Below are 25,528 nucleotides of genomic sequence, written 5' to 3'. Positions count from 1 at the left end.
AGTTATCGAAATTTTACTGGGACTTAAAATTTATAATAAAGGTTACAGTAGCCGTAATTGTAGAATTTTTGGGATTAAAATTACAATAATTGTTATATTTAAAGTTCTCTATTACAGTAATTGCAATTGTAAGACAAGAGTACAAAATAGTAATTTTGAAATTCCACCCGCCGTTTCAAACGATGAGAACAGGATGCGAAATATAGAAGCTGCTTTGCTCCTCACTTGAACAAACAGAGGAGGCGATCACGTGCTGTAGTAAGCTACAAACGACCCTACACACTGTAAACCCGGAATGGGCCAGGGCTGGAAGGGATTACAGCAGAAGCAATAATACTGGCTGCATATAGCAGCTTCGAGTTGCTGCTGCATGTCTGGAAACCAGGATTCTTCCAACACGGTGGAAGATAGCGCAGTTTGTGTTTACAGTAAGCGCAATTGTAAGACAAGGGTATAAAATAGTAAGTAGGAAATTCCCACCGCCTTGACAAACAATATATGAGAACAGGATGCGAAATATAGAATATGCTCCGTTCCTCACTTGAATAAACAGAAAAGGCGAACACCTGTTGTGATGAGCTAAAAACGGCCCTACACTGTGTGAAGCACGGAATGGCCCAGGGCTGAACGGGATACCAGCAGAAACAAAAAGACTGGCTGCATAGATCAGCCCGAGTTGCTGCAGCATATGTATAACAAATGCCTCGAAGCCAGGATCTTTCCGATAGGGTGGAAGATATTGCGCCTTGTGCTAATCCCGGAAGGCAAAGGAGACCCGGTCTGCCCGTCGACTTTTCAATCATTATCCAGGTACGTTGGAAAGTCTTCTTAAACAACGATTGATAGCAACCATTGAAAATGAAAGGGGTCTGTCCCATCCACAGCATGGGTCTCGCAAAAGTAACTTCACAAAATTGGTCATAGTCGAGGTTAAAAATGCGCTAAGGAAAGCGAAAACAGTGTGACAACAACCTCTTTGCTTCTTAGCCATATCAGGGGACTAGCTTAAAAATTGCTGGCTCACATACGAAACAAATCAAGGTCAGACAAAGGTGATCCCCACGAAGATACGAATTCACATCATAATCAATATGATGGTTTGGCACTTTCAAGCAGACTGCGAGAAAACTGCGCAGACTATAAAGTACCTAATTCGACATAGGCGGGCCAAGGCCATGTTTAAGAAAGCCACTTGCATCAGCTTCAGACTTTATACATTTTTATGGTGGAGGAGAAGTAGACAGAGATGTTGCTGGCATTCATACACGTAAAGAATCTATCCGATGCTGGGAAGTGGACCAGGAACTGATGTTCGTGCTGGAGCCATGGTTAGAACCGCCACATCAAGGGGCCGAATTCTACCTGACACAGATTTTGAGTGGCCAGGGCTACTTCCGGAATATTCCACAGAATGCGCAAGTTTAAAAATGCAAAAGCACACAACTTTTTCGGATGCGATTACTTCACACAGCAGTGGGAAAAGGTGGAAGTAATACAAGGCGATATTTCTCCAGCCAGTTTCATCCATAAGATGACCCACGGACGTGACAGATAGGATATGGTCAACAAATATGTGAGAAATGTTCTCCCAAAAAACGGGAAGATGGTTGCTTAGCCCAAAAGCGCAAAAGTAGGCAAAGAGATCACGGTTAACGCTTACGCCCCTGAAGTAATGAAAACGCGAGGCTTGCTGCTACATAGTGTAAAATGTTTATGATTATAATTGCTATAATCGTACTCATATAAGTGTGGGGATCACAGCTACAGAAATCGTAATTGAAATTTAATCGCACTCTTAAGATCCGTATCGCTGAATAGGAAAATTTATGCTTAAGCCGAGGTCAAACCCGCATTAAACAATGCTCCTTCGCCGAACAGTGCCTTTTAACTAATACCGCGTCCTTGCAAAACAATTAACTTCAGCAGGTGTTCCGTCCTTATGACGCACCCTATAAATATGCATGTGTGTGTCTGCTTATTTTCATTAATATCGCTTGCAGCTTTCTGTAGGGCAAGGCAAACAAAAAAGTAAAAATTACAAAAACAAAAAACATAACAAAAGAAGCTGGTTACAAGTCAACGGTAGTAATTCCTTACCCACTTTTTGGTAGGTTTTTTTCCTTTTTTGGATCAGCATCATCATTTTCGTTAGTCACAGCGGGTCACTACACCCATTGTTGCTGCGTTGCATGTGTCGTTGCAAAAGATGATGATCCTGCTGCTACTACTGCTGCCAATAGAGCTAAAGTGACTTTCCAATAAATCCCGCACACACATGCAGAGTGAGCAAATGAAAGAAACTATTTCGAAATATTTTCGTGATTTTTTGGGACCGATTTGAAATCATTCCAAGAATGATCTCTATATATAAGTGTCAGTAGCCGGATGTTTATGCTCTTAAAATTAGTAAACCGTAAAGCGTGTAGACGCGGCCATTTGCATGATTATTCATTATTACCCAGCATGGGACCGATCACTAGACCACTAGGGTCTTGAAACCCAAAACTTAAACCCATTTTTTTCTCAAACATATTTGTCCAGTATGGCTGCTGATGAGAGCTTTAGAACAAAGGTGAACTTTTTACGATATCTCAACTCATTTTAGAAATATAGGCCAAAATGTGGTTCAGGGATATTACCAACATTATATATTAAATTCTCGTCTCATAATGTTTGTGGTTAAGCCACTTCAAAACGGCTCTACCTATTCTTAAGAAATTTTGTGAGCATATTGATTTGGTTTGATAATCGGATTTTATATATTTTTCATACCCCAAAATGGCAAGTGTTTTTCACCAATAATTTTTTTTTTTTTAGAGAACGTTTTTTGTTTATTTTCTTATGAGACAACATTCATACGATCTTCTGTCACTGGGAATGGTATAGGGACTGATTCTCGGACTGGAACTAGGACTAGGATTTGGACGTGGACTGGAACTGGGACTGGGACTGGGACTGGGACTGGGACTGGAACTATGACTAGGATTTGGACTGGGACTCTAACTTGAACTAGGACTGGGACTGTGGCTGGGACTGAGAATGAGATTGGGACTGTGAGTGGGCATGGGACTGGGACTGGGATTGGGTATGGTACTGGGACTGGGACTGGGACTGGGACTGGGACTGGGACTGGGACTGGGACTGGGACTAGGACTGTGACTGGGACTGGGACTGGGACTGGGACTTGTACTGGGACTGGGACTGGGACTGAGAATGGGACTTGGATTGGGACCAGAAATGGGACAGGAACTGAAAAAATACAAGGCACGATAACTTTTGAATAGATTTTAGGACGAGCTTCTCTTCCAAATTGCGTTCTGCTCCTTTTAATTTTTAACGAGTTTCACTGAAGATTCATGGCAGAAAAACACTCAAAGTGTTTGGCAAAGCACTGCCGAGGGGCAACCCCGTATGAAAAAAATCTTTTTTTGAAAAACTTGTTTCTAAGTTTTTGATGTTGCTTTGCTCAGAACTTGAACCTAGGATCTACACCGCCGGTATAATGGCGGCATTAGTTTCGCCACGATTTAGGTATCATTTTGGTGTATTTGAAAACATCAAGATCATTTTAGAGGAGCTATGAACTTATTATCTTTTCATTATCGGTTAATTTTTGGATGACCATAAATTTGTTATTGACGATTTTTCGGCGTGTTATCTATTTGTTATCGATATGCTACCGGTTTTCTATTTATAAGCATCACTATTATAAAATGAAACAATTTTCAACTCATCGATAGCAAATCTATAATATTATGATAACAAATTAATAAAACGCCGATAACAACCGGACAATACTTCCATATCTAATCAATAACAAAGGGAGAATTTGTCTTTTAAAATTATGTAACTCATCAATAACGGTTGTTATCGACAACAAACCGAGAATACTTGGATAACAAATCGAAAAAGAGCCGTAAACTTATCAATATCAAATTAATAAAACGACGATAATGAACGGATAACATAGTCCACGTATCCTCGGAGCATTTTATTGCTTTTTTTGCAGCAATATAACGCTCATAGTTATTATCTGAACCCAAGATTTAGAAAAAGAGGAACAGTAGCTTTGGTTTTGTTTGTTTCCATAATCTGCCCACATACGCCAATTTGTAAGCGTTTAACTTTTTTCGCTGATTCACTTTTGTCACTCCTTTTTCATTTTTGTATTTTCAATTCCTTTTTCCCATTTCGCTCCTTGTTCATTTTTGAGTAGAATACAAACGATGACGACCTAAACGACCTGCCACCTACTCAACACTCAAGGCAGCAGCGTGATTGTGCTTCTCCAGAAACAAAGAAGTGGGAAAGCTGCGAAAACAGTAATAACAAAAAACGCTTGCAGTCTAACTGATATGCTAAAGTTCAGCTTTAGTGGAGCCAACAACAAGCAAAGCCAAAGTCAAAGGCAATGCCAAAAGCAGCAGCAGCAATACCAAACTAAATTTTCACAGGCGTGCTTACAACAACAACAAAAATTCCGAAAAAAAATTCATCGATAGCTTGTCAGTGCAGCCAAAAACAATAAAAAGAACAACATTATAAAAAAATGTTTGTAAACAGCGGCAATGAAGAAGCAAAAGTCGTCTCGCCCTTGTAGCAACAGCAACAACATTTTTCAATGTGAAGTTTAAGTTAAACGGCGAAACAATCTTTACAGTTGTTATTGTTAATCTTCTATGCTGAATGTGTTGCGAATTATTTTTTTAGCTTTAATTTTAGTTTTTATTCTTTTTTATTTTTGTGCTTTCTACCCCTTTTTTGTCGCCGCACCTCTTTTCTGTTGACCGCATTTCAATAGCAACGTGCCACTTTAGCCTCTGCTTAGTCGGTTGGCTTGGTCGGCCTGTGAACATGTTGGACCTACTGAATGCCGCAAGGAAATTATGCCATTTACCGCATTTATTTAGTAGGTGAACAAGAAAAATTGCTGTTCACACAAAAACAAAAATTACAAATAAACGAAAAAAGGGGGAAAAGGAAACTTACCGTGTAGAAGAGGTAAAAATTCTAATTGGAAATAAATATTTTCGGCTGAAAGATTACACACTTGCGGTATGCGAAATTTATGTACTTAAAGTGGTGAAAGATTTATGTTAACAAAATAAAATATTTTCATTCTTTTCAGTAAAAGGAATCTAAGTTTGATGTATTTTTGAATTTATTATTCGACGAAAGGGCAATAGACAGTGGAATGTTTGTTTTATCTACAGGTCGCGTGCAGTGTGGTAGTTTTAGTCTTCTAGCCCGGCTCAATACAGATTATTGCAGTGCCATTTGTGAGCTTTCTAACTGTTCAGACGGTTCGATGCGGGACCCGTCAAACTGACGGCATACGCCGATCATATTGCATTGTCATAAGTCGAAAGTACCTTCCAACAAATAACTCTTTGATGGATCAGGCGCTTCGGGTTATTCATACCTGAGCATCTTTTTTACTAAAAGGTCAAGGTCCAAAATTGAACGAGGCTTAAACTGGGAGAAAACTTGCACAAAATATCTGAGAATCTTTCTAGACAGTAAGTTTTCGTGTAAGTTCAACTTGGAAGAGAGAGTGAAGATGTCATCGACGACACTTTATTGTTGTAATAGAAAGGTATCTGTTATTGAAGGTTTTTTTTTGGTGGACAGACACTCAAAAAAGAACCTACCTCAAACAAGTTGATGGAGTATGCAGGCTATCAGTACTTAGCACTACGGGAGTCCTGAAAACTACTGCGACACTGTAGCAAGTAGCACAGGTTCTAGAACACTTCTAATATTTGCCAAAGAACGGAGTAATTTTATAACATAGGTCCTGATTTAATAGGGTTTTTCAGCCATTAAATAAACTTCCGGTAGCACTATGGATTCAATCAGTCTTTTCGAAGTCATCACGGACCGACCAGTTGGACCTAATCTACATAATTTAAACTTGTCGGTCTTCTATAGATAGTTTACCGATGTGTCATGGATTTTATATTATATTTTTATAGTTTAGTAGAAGTTGATAACTGTTTGATAAATAATCGATTACTTCTTGATGACATATAGATAAATAATCAGTAAGTTTTCCATAATAAATCGATAACTATTTGATATCGTCTTGGCTACAAATCGAGAATTTTCGATAACAAATCGATAATTTTTGGTTTTATATCGATTACTTTTCTATAAATAGTCTATAACTTCCCGATAACAAACCAATAACTCATCGATACAAAATCGATAACTCATCATTAACTTTTTTATCGATAACAAATCGATAACTCGTCTATACCTTGTCGATAACATGCCTTAACCAAACCTTTCCTTTGCCATACGCTCCTTTTCTTTCCTTCCTTTGATTTGCCCTGTCTTGACTAGCTGTCTCATGTTGCTCATATCAGATCTGCCATGTACATTGTTCCCACATTATACTGTAACGAATTTACTGCAATTCCCCTTATTTGCAAATCTTCTACTAACGTTCGAATCACTGAACTGTTGAATAAATAACTCCACTATTCAATAATGCAAAATGGCCTTTATTTAAGTTCTTCCAAAATAACTCTTGCTCGCCAGAAAGCGTCTTACATCAAACTGATTCTCGCACCTCTAATGGCATCGCCTTTTATACTGTCTGGTTTCCTCGTTGCATACTTCTAGGCCTTTCCATTCCAGAACTTGCTATTCTGCACGACTTATGGCATCGATATTTCTACCGATCTGATAGATGAAATCATTCATCTCAAAGCCATCCACTTAGCAAATTTTGGACGTGATTCGCTGCCACCATTTCAACTTCTGAACAAATTTCATTAATTTCAATTAAGAATATTTTGCACACTCCCAGTCATTGTGGCTGAAGGGGAGCGTTCTTTTAGTCTATTGCCCCGCGTGAAAATTTGTTTACGTTCTACTATGAGCCAAAATCGCTTGACAAGCCTTGGAACATTGGCGTTGGAGTCCAGCCTTGTTCGCAGCATTAGTTTTGAATCGGTAATTTCCGTATTCGCATATCAAAAAGCACGGAACGTGAAACGTGAACGCGAACTGTCCCTGGGGCCCGGCTCGGCTATCTGCGGCCCTGCTGCCATTGACTGGAGTTAGTTCATGCTCTGAAAATATAAAAATTGTCTTTGATTGATATTACGTTAAACACAATTTTGCGACATCTATTATTCAAAGAGTTGATTTGCCAAAAGATTCGAGCCAAGGTTGAGAAAGAAAACAGATGTGGCTGACTAATTATATAAGACAAAGCCATCTATCTGGATATCTACTTACAACATATGTCTGCCGACAGCTGTAATACGTAAATTTATCGCTAATATTTTGCATGCACTTTCTTCAATGAATATAATAAATTTAAAGCGGTTCTTAACTGCAGCAACATTTTCTCACACTTTTTCTGGACAATACCTGGGAGAAGCATTTGCAACTACAACAATAATAATACAAGTTGTCAGTGGTCTGTAAAACAATGCCGCTATGGGCACAAACAAAATCTAATCTATTTGGACAAGTGCAACATACACTTTGGGGTTAAACAATCTTTCATGCATTACTATATAAATATAAGTATGTGTATAAATATCTACTACCACGAGAATGCAATATAGTATTAATACCAAAACCTAAACCTGCTCAGGGGCACAAAAAGCATTTTCTGGCAACAAGTCATTTTTCTAGTTTTCAGGAGGGGGCAGAAATGTTTCTTATGATGCACTTAAAGAAATTTGATATTTCGGTCGACGTGTGTACCAAGATCTTGCGAAGTTGGATATGTAAGCATACTGGTTGGGAAAACCAATATTTTTAATTAAATTGAAAAAAATTTTATCGGGAAGAACTTTCTCGCTTTCTTGTCGACAAAAAACCGATACCGACAAAGTTATTGTTTAACCACCGGTTTATTATCAACAGCGAATTATTGTTGTCGATTTATCTGTTTTTTATAAGCTTGTTATCGCCGTATCATTGGCTTCTTTTTGGTCTCGTATCGGGCATGTTATAGACGGGTTACTATTATGTCATCGTTTTGATATTGAAGTTTTATCTATATCTCTTATAACAAACCAATAAATCGTAGATAAAAAACTGATAACAAGCCGAACACAATTTGTTGGCACTCCGATAAAGATCGAAAACAAATCTGTAACTTTTCGATAACAAATCGGTAACATGGCTATTACAAATTAATAACACTCCTAAAGCAAACCTATAACCTTTCGATAATAAACAGATCATTTTTTAATAAGCTGCTGATTATTTTTCGTTAACTTTTTATAGCAAATCGGTAACAACTCGATAACGTCTTGATAACAAAACAAAAATTGTTCACAACAAAACTATATTTTTTCGATAGCAAATCGATAACACGCCGGTAACAAATCGATAGCATTCCAATAAAGAAAATTTGCAACACTCCGAGAAGAAATAAACAAAGACTTTTTTATTTGTTCTTTTCAATTGTATTGTATATTGTAACTTTTCAATTGTCATCAGATTAAAAAAACGTTATTTTGAGTTTGGAGATCTCAGTCGTTTCATATAATCGCTTTTTCATAATTTGATGAAACAAGAAGCATGCGTTGGCATAATCTTGTAAATTTGGCATCTGAGATCAAATGGATATTAAAAGGAAATATGAAGCATCTCAGAACCGAAACATTGGCACATCAATAATAAACAAGTTAGGATGGTAATATCTTCGGCGCAGCTTTTCACGAATTGAGCTGTACAATAATCTAATCAAATTTCAAAAACCCGTAATGTCTCTATACATATACACGTCTAACGGAAATAAGAAATATTTTTGATAAATCTCTAATAAAGAATTGATTGGTTAGATTAGGTTAGAATAAGTTGGCTGGTCCGGGATGACCTCACATGGACTGAATGAGTTTAAAGTGCTAGCAGAATTTTGTTTAACAACCAACCTGAAATATCCTTTCAAAAACCAGGACCTATGCTATAAAAGAGCTCCGTCCTCTAGGCAAACTCTAGAAGCTTTCTAGTACTAATGCCGCTTGCTGCTTCTAGGTCTGATAGCTGTATCACTCCTTATAGCTATAATCTTAGCCTGGCGATCGCAGGGTACATGCGTAAAACTGCTTGATAGTTTCGTCCTCCAAACCGTACTTCCTACGTCAGCTATCACAAGCTAGGTCTTTATTTCGTTCAATATTATTGACACGTCTACAGCGCATGCTTCGAGGACGCATCCCCTTTTTAGCTAGCTCTTCCGCTTTTTATTCTCATCTATTCCCATATATCCTGGGACCCAATGTTGTTGTATGGCTGGCCATTTCCAATTTCTTTCTTGATTATACTCTATGTAATACACTTTAATATGTTGTCATATGCGATATTAATGCCTTAAGTGCTGCTTGGCTGTCAATATGAAAGTTGACGTAGTTACTGTCTCTTTTCTTCCAGTGTTTTTACAGCTTCGGTTACAGCTACTACTACTGCCGTAATTGTTTGGTATTCCTAACAAAAAGTTTCAAAGTAATCCTCACACAAAGTTTCACGGTTCTTGCTATCTACATGAGATAGCTATGACGATGAAGTTCATATCTAAACAATCGGCTATTTTGTGTGCTATCGATTGTATATAGCAGATGATCTGGTGAAATTTGAAGCTTATAGCTGTAAAAATGAGGCAGGTCTGACAAAAAACCTCTTATATGAATGGTAAATTGTGTTAGATATACGTCCATCATCGCTCATCAAATTTCATTGGGATTTCTCAATGATTAAGATAATAAGGAGTTTACGTTCAAACACAAAATGGACAGACGGGCATTGCTAAATAAGATCAGCACGTCAACCTGATAACTTACGTTTACTTATTGGTGGGTCTGTTTCTTCTGCTTAAATTAAAAATGTAATTTCAAGAAACGTTTGAAAACAATTTCAGAGATATTAGAAAGGAACAAAACAAACAATGTTTGTTTTATAACCGTTCAATATAGGATTTAAATTAAGGAACGGTATCAGTAAAGCACTTAACTAGGCAACAACATAATACTAAAATTTTCGAAGCGCGTTGTCATCACTAGTGCATCTGAATATTTCTCCCTGATTTGTTTTTCGACTACGAGAGCGCGAAAGATGATAGGGGGGCTAGAAAGAGCTAGAGAAAACGTAATGGAAAGCATTTTAAATGGTCGCGAGAGGATGTTCATTGGTTAGATGACGAAAATGGAAGAAGAGTTATCAATTGCTTTTAAAGAAAATCTGCTTGAGGAGAAGGATGTTGAGCTCTCGTTTTGAGTTTAGAGGAATGTGCCCTTACCTAGTTAGTATAACATAATTATAATCCTCTCAAGGAAGAAGTGTGGGTAATCACGTGCACTTGCTCTTAATACTAGGGTCAATACGATTTTAAAAATTTATCATAAATTTACATATACATTTCACGCATTTTAGATTGATTGAAGTCTTGTAATCGCTTAATGATATATCGTTAGCTTAATGTGAAAATGCGCTAAGTCGCTTTTTTTGAAAAATTGTTTTTTAATGCAATTTTAAAACTGAATTCAAAATACATCGATCACAAAAATTTTTCATTTTTACGTGCTATGGGCAATAATGTGTAAATGTGCTAAGTCGCCAGCTGTTAAAAAGAATGTTCTAAGCCAACCTGTCAATAATATCAATCTGAATTACTAGTCATTGATTTGTACGCGCATGCTTTGTTGTTGTTGTGTTAACGATGTTGATGGTCCTTTGCCGGATATACATAGATCCGGTTCGTCTCGGTAACAAGGCACTATTAAGGTACTAGCCCGACTATATCGGGAACGATTTATATGACCACATTAAACCTTCTAGGCCAAACCGCCCTCCCCACTCCCTAGTTCCATGAGAAAGTTCCATGATCACATTAAACCTTCTAGGTCATCCCGCCCTCCCACCCCCTAGTTCCATCAGAAAATTGAGCCTCGGCTGTCAATGAAATAGGATTCGCCATGGGTAGGTGAGGTTGACAATTGGGTTGGAGAAGCTATATATTGCGCTGGCAAACCCTTGAGAGGATTGCGCAACATAACCCCTCGACATTGGATTCACCCCATTGAGATATGCCTTTGGTGTTTGGTAAATGCTTTGCACTGACCATAATCTACTTCAATTCTTACATGTCGATAACTACATGCTTTCTTACAGACTAGTAAAAAATAGAAAACGATTCAAACTTAAATTTATATAAGCTGTTATTAAAATTAATATCACCACTGAATCGATTTGCTAGATGTATACTCTTAGTTACATGTTCATTCATAACGCAATTCGTTTTATGAGTTATTTCGATAAATAATCTATTATGCCGAACAAATTAGATAAATCAAAGCAAGTTCTGCTAAAGTTTATTACATTATAGCAAGTGTTAGTGAGATAAAAGTTCTTCTGTCATGCAAACCCTGAAGACCAAGCAATTTGTGCCTGCTGGTATATGATGGGCGGCCGTCTGGCCAGTGAAGCATACGTACAGCAATTTTTGTAAAAAATATTTGAGCTTTCTCTTTATAGGAGTTGGATTCATAGAAAAGATTATTGAGCAATATTCAAGACCACTTCTGACCAAGGATATATAAAGTGCCTTCAACAACATAGGGTCCTTGAAGTCACTTGTTACATATACTGAACCCAACCATTGCAACAAATTTTTAAACAATGAAGTCAATCTGACTAGAAAATAAGTGTTTGGAGTCAAAAATTACACTCAAGTCTTTACTCTCTTGACAACGATTAATAGATTTATCATTTAGTTTGTAGATAAAGTGTGTGGCAATTGTCTTTATGGAATAAGACACAACACAGCATTTATTTGAATTTAAAAATAAATTATTTCTGCGCACCATCCGGCAAAAAAGTCCAGATCAGAATCGTTAGATATATTTTGACAAACAAATAGTTATACAGTTTATATACAGTTTTAGTGTTATATTTCAAACGTTAAACGGGAGGAGTAATGGGGAAACATATTGAGTATAAAGCGCTAAGTCAGGAGAAAAAATTTGTTTTGAGTGCGAAAATTTTGCTGTCATAAAATAGCTGCAGTTTTGAAAAAAGGGTTTTTTCAAAAATTTTTCATTTTTTTCGTCTCCTGCAAAATTTGTAAAAGTTGACTTAGCACATTTCCACATAAAGCTAACGATATGTATACCTATTTGTGACTATTAGATTGAACAATTGTTTAAGTTTTATTTATTGACATTTACTTAGATTTATTAGCTCACATCTGATATACGATTATCAATTTTTTCCTGAATTTTAGATGAACCAGCTGTGCAAAGTATATGGTGAGCCTGCGGCTGCATTTCATTTTGGTGCATTCACATGTGAAGGTTGCAAGGTAAATTAATTTTATTTCTTTAATCGAATATTCAAGAGTTGAAGTTTTCAAAGAGATTTGTACATAACTCGTGAAAGTTAAAAAATAAATAAAAAAGCGAGCCGCTTTATTATAACTTCAAAAAAAGCATTATTTCTCACAAAAACTCTCCCACATCCAGTTCGTCCTGGCACTAGTAGCTTCTGCCACTGACCCGACTGCCTGGGGACCAAATTTTTTTTTACCTCTCAGACTTTTCTGTAAGTGGATTTAAGTCGCCTCATACGAAGAGCCATCACTGCTGCTGCAAAACTTTAAGTCCCTTAACCCGCTGGGGGTTATATTTTTTTTTTTTAAATCACACAATTTATAGGTGGAGCAGAATCAGTTTGTCTAAGACTGGCCTGGCGTAGGTTAGGTTAGGTTAAAGTGGCTTCCCCCCAGAAATGTGAGGGACACACGTAGCCGGCTGGCCCATTGTGATACTACATGTGTAAGAATTTGAACCAATTTGTCCTTCTGATGTAGCGTAGAATATTTTCGATTTCCGCCGAGACAAGTTCTGCTAAGCAGTCGATGAAATACTTATTCAGACATTCCATACGTATACTGGCCATAGCAGGGCACCTACAGAGGAAGTGCTCGACGCTTTCAATCTCCTCTTCATCCCTGCAGCTCCAACAAAAATCGTTGGTTGGAATTCCAATGCGTTCGCCGTGTATTCCCATCAGGCAGTGGCCCGTTAGTATCCCGATCAGTGGACCTAAGGAGAGACGGTTGAAGTTAAGGCCTGGCCTGTCGTAAAAGAAAAACAAATTTGTATATGAATGACAAAGATATATGTCACAAAATTATAAGTACTATTTCAAAGATAGACAAATGTGTTATAAATTTGATAATTGTTTTAAGAATTCAAAAAGTTTCGAAATTTTTGCCAAACTCAAATCATTATTTATCCTTATCTGAAAGAAAATTAGCAAAACTTTCACAAAAACTTTAAAAAATCGATCAGTTTATAAAGGGACTCAATTCTTCTTTTCTCACCTTGCATTTTTTGCTGTAATTTGCCTTATGGTCAACTTTAAAACGTACATTGGTCCCACGTTAAGCCACAAATCGATAATACGCCAAGAACAAATTGATAACACTCCGATAACAAATCGACTACTGTCTGTATCATTTTGATAATTTTTGACCACGTACCGATAACTTTGCAATAAACTATCAATAACCCTCCGCTATATAAATCGATAACATAACGATAACTTTTCCATAACATATCCATTGTCATTCTCCACTGTAGTTGTACACAGGGTATTATAACTTTGATTGGATAGTGGGTGGTTGTACAGGTATAAAGGAATCGAGATAGATATAGACTTCCATATATCAAAACCATCAGTATCGAAAAAAAATTTGTTTGAGCCATGTCCGTCCGTCTGTCTGCCCGTTAGCGCGATAACTTGAACAGATATTGAGATATCGTCACCAAATTTGGTACACGAGCTTATCTGGACCCAGAATAGATTGGTATTGAAAATGAGCGAAATCGGATGATAACCACGCCCACTTTTTATATATATAACATTTTGGAAAACACAAAAAACCTGATTATTTAGTAAATAATATACCTAGAATGTTGAAATTTGACGTGTGGACTGATATTGAGACTCTTAATAAAAATTTTGAGAATATGTTTAAAATGAGCGTGGCACCTCCCACTTGTGATAAAATTAATTTTACAAATATTTTTAATGATAAATCAAAAATCGTTAAACCTCTCGTAACAAAATTCGGCATAGAGGTTACCTTTACTATAAGAAATGCTTTGAAGAAAAATTAACGAAATCGGTTAAGGACCACGCCCACTTTTAAATAAAAGATTTTCAAAAGGGTCGTGGACGAATAACATAAGTTATATCTTTGCAAAAAAGAGCTTTGTATCAATGGTATTTCATTTCCGAAGTGGATTTATAACAACAAATAGGAAAAACTTCAAATTTTAAGAAGTGGGCGTGGCACCGCCCCCTTAATGACTAAGCAATTTTATATGTTTCGGGAGCAATAACTCGAAGAAAACTTAGTTAAGGATAGAAACATATGTATATGTATTATTGCGCAGCCTTGTAACACTATTAAGCACACAAAGCAAACAACAACAGCATTTCAAGTGTACAGCTGGGTATGTAATGTTCGGTTTCACTCGAGCTTAGACTTCCTTACTTGTTTTTAATAACAAATTGATAGCACGCCGAAAACAAATTGGTAACACTCCGACAACCAGTCGATCAGTTTTTGATAAAAAATCGATTTAGTAGCATATGTATAATAATCGAAAACTTTTCAAAAAAAATTTATTACTTCTCGATATAAAACCGATAAGGGGTCGATACAAATTTTTTTAACTCATCCATTATAGCATATTTGCAACAAATCGATAACCCATCCATACCTTATCGTTAGCAAAGCTGTAACAAACTTATAACTCGCAGATAACGAATCGTTAGCATTTCGGCAACGAACTGATAATACGTCGTCACGTTTCGGCTTCAGTTTTGCCTTCTAATATTTCTTCTCTTCTTTCTTACTATTCTTTTTTCGTTTCCTTTCCTTTTATCTATTTTCTTTGCTTTACTTTCCCTTCTCTCCTCCTTATTTTCCTTATATTACTTTCCTTTCCTTGCCTTTATTTCCTGTACGATTTCGTTCAATATCCTCTGTGTATTTACTCAGCTAAGCCTACGTTTTTGACTTCCCGTATCGTGAGCAAAGATGCTAAATGATCAGGTATTGTTCTTTACTCTCCTTTCGATGGATCTTTAAGTAGATTTCATTTAGTTAGTAACTTTAAACAATAAACTGAGATCTGAGCACCAAGAAAATACATAAACAGGAGATGAAATTCATACCAGGCGGAATATTTAGATTTGGCTTTAAATAGTTTCATAATTCCATACCTGAAAAGGAACAATGATATTTTGTGAAATCGTTAGAATCAAACACTTTCTTTCGGTTGCCAGTTCTTTTGAAAACACCCAGCCTCATAATTTAAGAATAACCTTTCCCATAATATATTTTAATGGGGCGCTTGTTCAGTCACAATGTGTTAAATTAATGCTGATATAGGAGGTTTTTGAAACCAATTCTACATCCTTGTTCTGAAAACGTCGAATTTTGTACAAATTCTTATATACTTTCTTTTTTAAGTTTGCTGGGATTTGGCATTTTCAAGATATGTAGGTTGATAATCTTTGATAGGCTGCTATTCTGCTCAGGCCTAAATATATTCCTGGTAGATGTATATTGGAACTATTTTCCATTATCTCTAATGAAATTTGGGTTTGAAACAACCGATTTCAGTGTAATGTTTCACTCGCAACAACAAAACCAATTGATTCGTTATACAAGCCCCCAGCGGGTGAGGCGGCTTAGAATATACCCGCGGCAGGTATGCCTGTCGTAAGAGGTGAATAAAATACCAAATATATTCAAGGGGTTTTGCAGCAAACTCCTTTCAAGGTGTTGCCAACGCAATTTATAGCTTCTCCACCAGTTGTCAACCTCACCTACCCGTGGCGAATCCTTTTTCTTTAACAGCCGAGGCTCTGGCGACCCCAAGTTCCTCATTGATCTAGGGGGTAGGAGGGCGGTATTTCCAGGTTCCACACGGTCATACCAAATCGTTCTCGAAATGGTCGGACTAGTATCTCAATATTTTTTGTTGCATGAACGTGCCGGATCTGCATCCGGCAGAGGACCATCAACATCGATAACACTTCCCAGGGTCTTAGGGGAGTGTCCATATTGAAACAACATTAACAACAACATTCGTTATACTCGTGACTCATCCCTTATCCAGCAATTTGTAAAAATCAGTAAACACAAATATTGATGTAAAAATTCAATGCCATAAAAATTATGAATTAATAAACAAATTAAAATAGTATCAACTAATGCAGTTTATAATTATGATCCTTCACACTTCACATCTGGTTCCGTACTAACTATTTTGTTGCTTTTAATCATAATTGTTGCAGCGAAGCGTAATGAATTAATGATGTGCACAGTATGCGATTAAGATAAAAGAGCGGATTCTTTAAAAAAAAGTATACAAACGATTCATATAATTAAGGTGGCGAATGAAAAGAAGATCAAGAAAAAGGTGTAGGTAAAATATAATTAAAAATTGGTGGCGCACCAAACTTGATCAAGTGTAACCAAATCGATGGCCATTAATGCGCATCAAACAATTTCCATAACGCTTATGTTGTGTACGTTGTAACTGTGCTTATGTATGATTTTATTAAACAAATGAAGCATGCCACTAAATTAAACAGGCTTTACCAAGAGCCAGCAGGTTTGTGTCTTAAGTCTTTCGTTATATGGGGCATATAAAAGTAGTGTGGCGACGTACTAATAACATTTTAGTGATGCGGATGCAAGCATTTGAAAAAAAAATATACGTACATGAATTAAGAGTGTAATTTACTTGAGCAAATGATTGTTATAACCCACTGTGATGCAGATCGTAAATAAATAAGTGAAAAAGTTCAAGGCGAAAAAACAAAAACATGACTGTGAGTTGTTAACATGTAGTGAAGTTTTACTTTTTGTTTTGTCTGTAATAAAGTTACCTGCTGGCAGTTTGATCTTGTTGGTAGCTTAAGGACAGTGGTACTTAGATGATAGTAATTTTTTTATTTAATATCATTCGAAATTATTATTTGTAATCCAGGAATTTATGAAAATGTTAAAAGTAATTTTTAAGCTTCTTTAAGAAATTCAATTGCTCTTAATTCCATTTGAATGGCATTTCTGCGCTGATCATTCATTTGCATGAGCAGTTCACAGTTTTTTTTTATACTCAGCGTGCTTTCCACACAGAGTATATTAACTTTGGTAACAATACGGTTGGTTGTCCTGCCATAAAGGAATCGAGATAGTAGATACACACTTCCATATATCAAAATCATCAATATTGAACAAATTTTACTAAGCCATGTCCATCTATCTAACATGATAACTTGAGTAAATATTAAGATAAATTCACCAACCGGCTTATATGGACACAGAATAGATTGGCACTGAAAATGAGTGAAATAGGATGATAACCACGCCCACTTTTTATATATATAAATTTTTGGAAAACACAGTAATTCTGATTATATAGTAAATAATACACATAGAATTTTGAAATTCGATGTGTGGACTGATACTCTTGATAACATTTCTGAATATGGGCGTGGCACCGCCAACTTGTGATAAAATCAAGTGCTTAATATAAAAGGTGTATTACTTTCTAAATTCAATCATAACAAGAAGCTAGAAAATATTAGAAAATTTTAAAACGGGCGTGTCAATTCCCCCTTTTTGACTAACCAATTTTCTATGTTACTTCAAAATTCAACTCCAGTAATGATATGGTGCAACGAAATACAAAAATAAAAGAAAATTTCAAAAAGGTCGGGGCTCTTAAAATGGGCGAAATTCGACTATAACCATGCCCACATTTTCGATATCTATAATTTCGAAAAATGAAAAAAAAAAATGCCATAATTCTATACCAAATACGGAAAAAGGGATAAAAATGGTGACTGAATTGGTTTTTTAGAACTAAGGCCCACTCCCTTTTAAAATAATCATTAACACCTTTCATTTGATACCCATAACGTACAAGCACATTCTAGAGTCACCACTGGTCCACTCTTATAGCGATATCTCGAAAAGGCGTCCACCTATAGAACTAAGGCTTACTCCCTTTTAAAATACGCTTTAATACCTTTCATATGATACCCATTTTATACAAGCATATTCCAGGGTTACCTTGTGTTCATTTTCCTACATTGTGATTTTCCTTTATTTGATATAGGATGTAGGAAAATCGTTCCAAAAAACCAGGGTGCTTGGTCTACAATTTGGTGGATATTTCACAAACGTATGTGATAAAAATGAAATAAATATAAGGCGCGATAACCTCCGAAGAGATCTACGGCCAAGCTTCTCTTCCAATTTGCGTCGTGCTCCTCTTGATTTTCCCTACAAATTGGCCGGACTGGACCTACATGTTTTATGCCGACTCCGAACGGCATCTGCAAGGCAGATGAGTTTTCCCTGAGAGCTTTTCATGGCAGAAATACACAAGGAGCGCTTGCCAAACAATGCCGAGTGGGGACGCCGCCTAGAAAAAATTTCTTCTAATTGAAAAACCTTATTTCTAAAATTTTGATGTTGGTTTGCCCGGGGTGTGAACCAAGGGCATACGGTGTGGTAGGCGTAGCATGCTAACATCACACCACGGTAGCCGCCAATGTATGTGATATGGAATTTAAAAACCACTTATAAACCATCTGCACAACCAACGCATCTAAGCTATGTAATGTTCGGTTACACCCGAACTTAGCCTTCCTTACTTGTTTGTTTTGTTTATTGTGTTCTCTTCAGTTTGTAACTTTCTTTTGAATTTACTTTTATACAAAATTAATTTTCTTGCTCATATTTCCAACTGCTGACCCAAAAGTTTTAGTCAATCTCAAATACAGGTCGCGCGCTTTGTTGCTATTTTTATAATTTTTAATTGTCACCAGTTGCGTCGGTTGCTCCTATAAAAGTTTATTTAATTTAATTATTTACTAACAGTGTACAGGCTACATAAATGTGTGTGTTGCTCAATGCTCACTTACCCCTCCCTGGTTACCCTTTTAAACTTCTGCTCTTTCTATTATAGACATCAAATTATATGGCTTACTTTAATAGGGCGCCAGTTCATAAAAATGCACTTCAATTCGCACAGCAGCTGGACACTTGTAACAGTAACCACTAACTGCTGTGATTTTTATGCTCACTCAATCAATGCAAATTGCAATGAATGTTCACCAGTGTAATGTCGATGCCGATAAAAAATCTCATGTGCATGCTAATTTGAAAGATCACTTGTACTGCGTTTAATTTCCACTAAAAAACTTAAATATTCGATTTGTAGTTTGTCATTTTAAATGCTTTCTATTGTTTTATGTGTAAAATTTTGTAAAATAGAACAAAACAAATGGCACTAAAAAACAGAGAGATAACGAAGTTACAGATCCAATAAGCAACGGAAACTCAATAACATGTGTGATGTTTTCTTCTACAAATTATCTTCTGTTGTGATTGAGGCTCAATAAAGTTCAGAAAGAATAGACTGTACCGTCTTTTGTGTAAACAAAAAATATTGAGTACCAAGTACTGGCGAAGTTCGACATGTAAGCATATAGGTGCACTACGTCTAGAAAACAAAGGTTGTTAGGTTAACTAGAGCTCGCGCAGAGTTGAAGTTTTTAAAGCAAGGTTTTGTCTGCTCCTTATCCGTAACAAACGACACCGATAAGTTATTGTTTTACTATCGACAACGAGTCATCGATAACACGCCGTCAAAGAATTGGTAACACTCTGATTAAAAAGGGGTTGTGTAGGGCAACCATTTCAAATATAGCCTCTCCAACAAAATTGTCAACCTCTCCTACCCGTGGCGAATCCTGTTACTTTAAAAGTCGAGGCTCTGGGACGACAAGTTCTTCATGAATCTAGGGAGTGGGGGCGGTATGGCCTTGAAGGTTTCATGTGGTCATACTAAATTGTTGCCGAAATAGTCGGGCTGGTGCCTTAATGGTGCTTGTTACCGGAACGTACAGGACCTGCATCCGGCAAAGGACCATCAACATCGATAACACTCCTCAAGGCCTTCGGGGAGTATCCTTATCGCTACAACAACAACAAAAACAACTTCGATAATTTTTTAATGAAGATAACGTTTGAAAACAAATCAATAAGACTTTGAGAAGAAATTGGTAAAGCATTAATAATTTTTCGATAATACAACGATAGTTGAGGTTGATGTGGCTGCCCGACGACACACATGGGACAGTCAAATTTGGTCCTGTCTTGGCCGCGCCACAGCTCAGGAACGGTGTCGGTCAAGAAATAGGGGAAAAAAACAAGAAAAGTTTGTATTAGAATTTTAATTTAAATATAAATATCTTTATTTGAAATAAAGATTAATTACAGTAATTAATATATCTCGCCGGTGGGATACGTCCTTTCCATGAAGACCAATAAAAGAATTTATTAAGCCCGCTTGTCAGTTGAACTGTTTATTTATTCCTGCGATGTTTATTTGCATGTTTAACATAAACGGTTCGACTGGCTCTGCTAACAAATATAAAGGAAATATGAAGGCGACCTCATATCTTTTTGAATTTGGGCTGTTGGTCTAAACATGCCGGCCAATTCGGACATATACCGTCGCTGCACAGTGTAACTTTTTTCACTTTTAGGATGCCAAAAGTACAAAAAACAAGGTTCTACAATCTCAAAAATGTTTTGACATGCAACAGATTAAAAACCAGTTGTTAAGAAAATGTATACACAGCAAAGTAAAAAACCCACGATCACCGTGATAAGCATTATGAAACTTGGATAATTGAAACAAGTGTAAAAATCATTTCATAGTCCAAAATTTTGACCAACTTTGTGGCCAGTGGTGGATTTTTCGATAACTGTTTTGACTTCATACTATTTAATTTAACATGCATGGGTAGTTTCTAACCGTGCTGGAAAGTTTCAGCCACGCAGGCGTTTTTTTTTTTTATTTTTTTTTTTTTTTTAGACAGCCACTAAAAGTTTGGTAAGCTTTGACAATTTTTCGTTTTCAATAGAATAAAGCTTAGTTTCAGATAAAAAAACAAACCATTGCGAAAATTTCCGTTTTTCTTTGTAATCGCCAACTTAAGGTCTCTGTGCCCTCGCTCACGTATGAAGCGCAGTGACCTAACAGTGGAATGTCCTCAATTCAAGTCTACAATACTAGATCTCAAACAAGACAGTTATACCTGAAATGGTAAGAGCCCAGAAAAAGGAAGCTTCTGCACTGAATAGCCTTCATTGTTTGCCATATGAGTTTTTCCATAGTTAACGAGTTGTGCACTTATCCCATCAATTTATGTTATGTATGCACGCCTACCTGAGGGTATTATGGGTGATACTTCTAAGCAATTGAGTGCTTCGGGAATATACATATATATGTATACATCACATAAACGTCTACCTAATGCTCTGTCGGCATATACATCATCGCAAAAGTGCTACATATGTGGGCTTCTCCAAAAGATATGAACAATATGCGGGCTTTGTCAGAGCGAAATATTGACAAAATCATGCTTGCTTTCGGAATTTTCCCTTTACATTCTTGGATACGATGCATGGAATGCATGCTACACATCGCTTATCGAATGGAAATGCAGACCTGGTGTGTGAGGGGCGAGGAAAACCAGGAAAAGATGAAAAAGAAGAAAGAACATATATAGATTGAGGAAAGAAGTTTGTCTTTTGATTAATATGCCAAATTAAAAAACCGGCAACACAAATGATGACAACACTGCGAGAAGATTCTTTGGAGATCCTGAAATAACATCAGACATAACTGGCATAAACATCAATCTTTTGAAAAGGTTTCATTCAATACTTTCATGCATAGGATGTGGGTTTCAAATAAATTCTGAAGCTTTTGAGCACTATGTGACAGAGACAAGGGTACTATATTTATCGGAATATGCTTGGTACAATATGCCAGCGGGCGTACATAAAATTCTGTTTCATGGAAAGAGTATATTCGGGTCTGCTATTCTTCCTTTTGGTCAACTTTCGGAAGAAACTCAAGAGTCCAGAAACAAAGATGCACGAAACTATCGTGAACTTTTCACCTCAAAAAAGTCAAGCATTTGTAGTAACTTGGATTTGCTGCACAGATGGCCGATACCGTCAAACCCGTTCATAAACAGTTTGCGGGAAACCCCTAGGTCAAAGCGGCGAGCATTAGCGAGTGAAGTTATTGGCTTATTATCTGAACCAGAGCATGTCGACGATGTTGACTCGGTCTAATTTTATACCAGATAAAATATCACTTTTTATTTGTAAGTATGTATTTCGATTCAGTTTTTACAAATATATGTACCAATGCTGTGTTTGGCTTTGAAAATAAAATTTTTTAAATATTAGTCAATAGCCCCTAAGCTAAAGTTAAGAAATAACAACTATTTTTATTTATATTGGCACTGGAAAATGATTTTAAAGTAGAAAATATGATTATGTTAAATTTCGCCTTATATGAGGGCAAGGAGAAAAAGTGGGCGGATCACGCCCTTTTTTCTCAAATCAGATTTAGGTATCTGCAACCACACTACATAATTTCAAACGAATTGCTCCATTGGCTTGGCTGTTATTAATTTTGGCTTCCTAAAAGTGAAAAAAGTTACACTGTGCGCTGGTTCGCAACAATGTGCTGCATTATGCAGAGGTGACAAGCAATTGGTACAATAAAGGTGTTTAATGACGAAGTACCACCTTTTTTCAGTTGTGCTGTCGCGGAAGGCAGGGCATACCCTGAGTGGGTGTTTCTTTTCGCACAATCGACAGGCCAAAGAGAACCCCTTTTCCTCAGCTGTTTTACGAATGGTAGCGAAACGCGTAATTTTTCTGAAAAGGAAAATAATTTGTTCTCATTTTATCGACGTAGCGAGCGTATTTCGGTTGGCTAGCAATTCTGATAAGGTAAATGTGAACTTCACCTTATAAGGGGTTGTTGGTGGAAGCAGGGTAATGTATGCAATATATAAATATACGATGGATGTATTGTATTTTAATATAATTGATATTCATTTGTTTTGCAAATGATACCCTCGCACCCCCAAGACAGAAACAACACCAAACCAAACATTAACAGGAAAATTTTCTTAAACAATGTCTAATTTATATATTTCCAAGCATTTATAGCATTTATTTTTGATTACTAACTAGTTTCTCAAAATAAATGTCTATGTCGTGCTTTTCTATATGTGAAGCATGTAGCCTTACGGATGACGGATGTGCCAACACCCTTATGCTACCGTAATAGTGTATCGATTATTTGCAATCTCGATATATTGCATGTTTCACTAACTTGAGTTCCGGATTAATTAATGAAAATGAAAAACGAATAAAATATTTAAAAAAAAAATGTTTAAGTTAAACGGTTTTATTGAAAACAATACTTACATGAAGTAATAATAATACTAAACGCTGGAAAATAATTAGGTAGGTCCTAGGTACTAAACATCACACACCTCATTGGATGCGTCAAATTTCTATTGATAGTAATACATAAGACCAACTGAACCTTAATAGAGTTATGCTATGACTCACAGTTTTAGAAATTTGACGCGCCCAACGCTTTTATTTAATTGTCTGATAAACGCCCCAGATTGATGAGGGGTATGATGACCTAGGAACTACCTAATTATTTTCTATCATTTAATATTATTATTACTTCATGAAAGTTTTGTTTTCAATAAAACCATTTAACTTAAACATTTTTTTTTTAATTATTTTATTTTCAAATTTTTAGTCTTTATTTATTTGCCTATTATTTCTCATTCTATTTAGTTCATTTAGTGACTCATTATTACAAGGACTCTTTCCAGACAATTTGTTACAATCTAATCCAGACAATTTGTTACAATCTAATAATAATAACCCTTCCAAAGACTTTACTCGACTCTGCGCCACGTATGCTTGTCCCTCCTCCAACTCCAAAATATTTTCATGTCACTTCTACGGACTGTATGTAATATTTGTTCCAAATATGAGCCAAATCGGACATCATATGTCGCTTTCTATTCATGTATGTATTATGTATTGTATTATATTGTATTGTATTTTATTAAACATTTTCTAGATGCATACTTATTAACCTAAGATTACAATATTACATTAAATAATTTCAAATTACTAAGCAGCATAGGAAAAGTATGTGGCATTTTTATAATTATAAGCTTTTATTTAGTTTCACTTTTGTTGTCTGTAATGGAATCTTGCAAGTTAAATTTGATACACTTCCCTGTATCCGATTGAGCTGAAATTTTGCACACGTGTATAACTCCGATGACAATGCAATATTGCTTTGTTAGAATTCGATAAATTAATCGATAACACAGTTATCGGTAAAGATTTGTATTTACTTTGGCATAACAGCCTAAGTCCCATACAAACACGCCGGTACCTATCCGTGGATTGTGATATTTGGACGTGGTGAATCACGTGTCACGCGTGGTGAATCTCATCGCTTGCGAAAAGCGGAGACACAACTCTCTGTTGTATTTCTGTGTATAACCAACATAGATGAATTTTTAAGGCTGTTTAACCCTGTAATCTTTTCTGTAATTTATTTTGCTTTTGGAAAAATTACGTATTTGAAAAAAACTGGCAGAAAAATATTGGCATAACAGCTTAAGTTAAATCAAGAATGGAAAAACTTGGAAAATTTGAGCAGATGTGGCAATTACGCGTGCCCGTTGAAGGAAATATTGACAATCTATTGATAATCGCTAGGAAATTAGCGACATTCCATCAACTTAGCAGCACTTTAGCAATACTACTGTTATTATTTGGCCGCTCAAACACACCCATATTAATTGTGCATTAAATTTAAAATATACAACTCAAAAGCTGAACTACCAGCGCTACCGCCATCAGCTCTTTGTCATCATTGCCAGTAGCACCAATAACACCAAACTCGTGCCTGACACACAAAAGTCGTTTCACTCAATAGCGCAAGTGAAATGTACTACGCACTCACTACTAAGTAACGTCAAATATTCGATTGGAGTCATTTCGTCAATGAACTACCTTTGAGCTGGCACCGCATTGGCGCTGGCGCCATGCAATTTACATCACTAAAATTGCACGAATGTCCAGGCTCATGACCTTGTTAATCCAGATGGTGAAAACGAAGACTCAAAGGAATGCAACCTTGCAAACAACAGCCGTCATTTTCAAAGTGTAAAAATTCTGTGATACAACGAACGCTAACGCCGTTAGGCTGTTATCGGTAAGTGTTGCATACTTTTCTGCGCACTTGATTTTGTTTTACAGATTTTTGGCGATGGAATTTTAGCTAAGCGAAAGTAGAATTTTATTTTAAACCAGATTTAACCCACAGATGAGAGATCTGCAATAAGTAGTTGTAAACTGAACGCGCCATAGGCAAAGTTAAATTATTTAACACTGTTTGACATAATTTTATATGTGCTCTCTGTCAAAAATGCTTCAACTAACTTAGTCACATTTTATTTCGATTATGAATATGCCCCAATATATTCGGATTATGATATAATAAAATTAAAGAAAAAAATAAAATTAAAGAAAAAAAACTTTTTA

The 25,528-nt window shown here is 36.3% G+C and overlaps 1 long non-coding RNA gene across 1 annotated transcript in view; it reads left to right on the top strand.

Annotated features, from left to right (window-relative positions):
• LOC137235685 (uncharacterized) overlaps positions 1–25,528 on the top strand; it is a 245,527-nt gene that overhangs the window by 63,984 nt on the left and 156,015 nt on the right. The window contains exon 2 of the long non-coding RNA XR_010948024.1: positions 12,248–12,325. This is a non-coding gene — a long non-coding RNA (uncharacterized lncRNA). The remainder of the gene's footprint in view (positions 1–12,247; positions 12,326–25,528) is intronic.

Source organism: Eurosta solidaginis, unplaced genomic scaffold (assembly GCF_040869045.1).
Source record: "Eurosta solidaginis isolate ZX-2024a unplaced genomic scaffold, ASM4086904v1 ctg00000431.1, whole genome shotgun sequence".
Taxonomy (NCBI): Eukaryota; Metazoa; Arthropoda; class Insecta; order Diptera; family Tephritidae; genus Eurosta; species Eurosta solidaginis.
The sequence above is the reverse complement of the archived record's forward strand: the minus strand, read 5'-3'. Positions and strand labels throughout refer to the sequence as shown.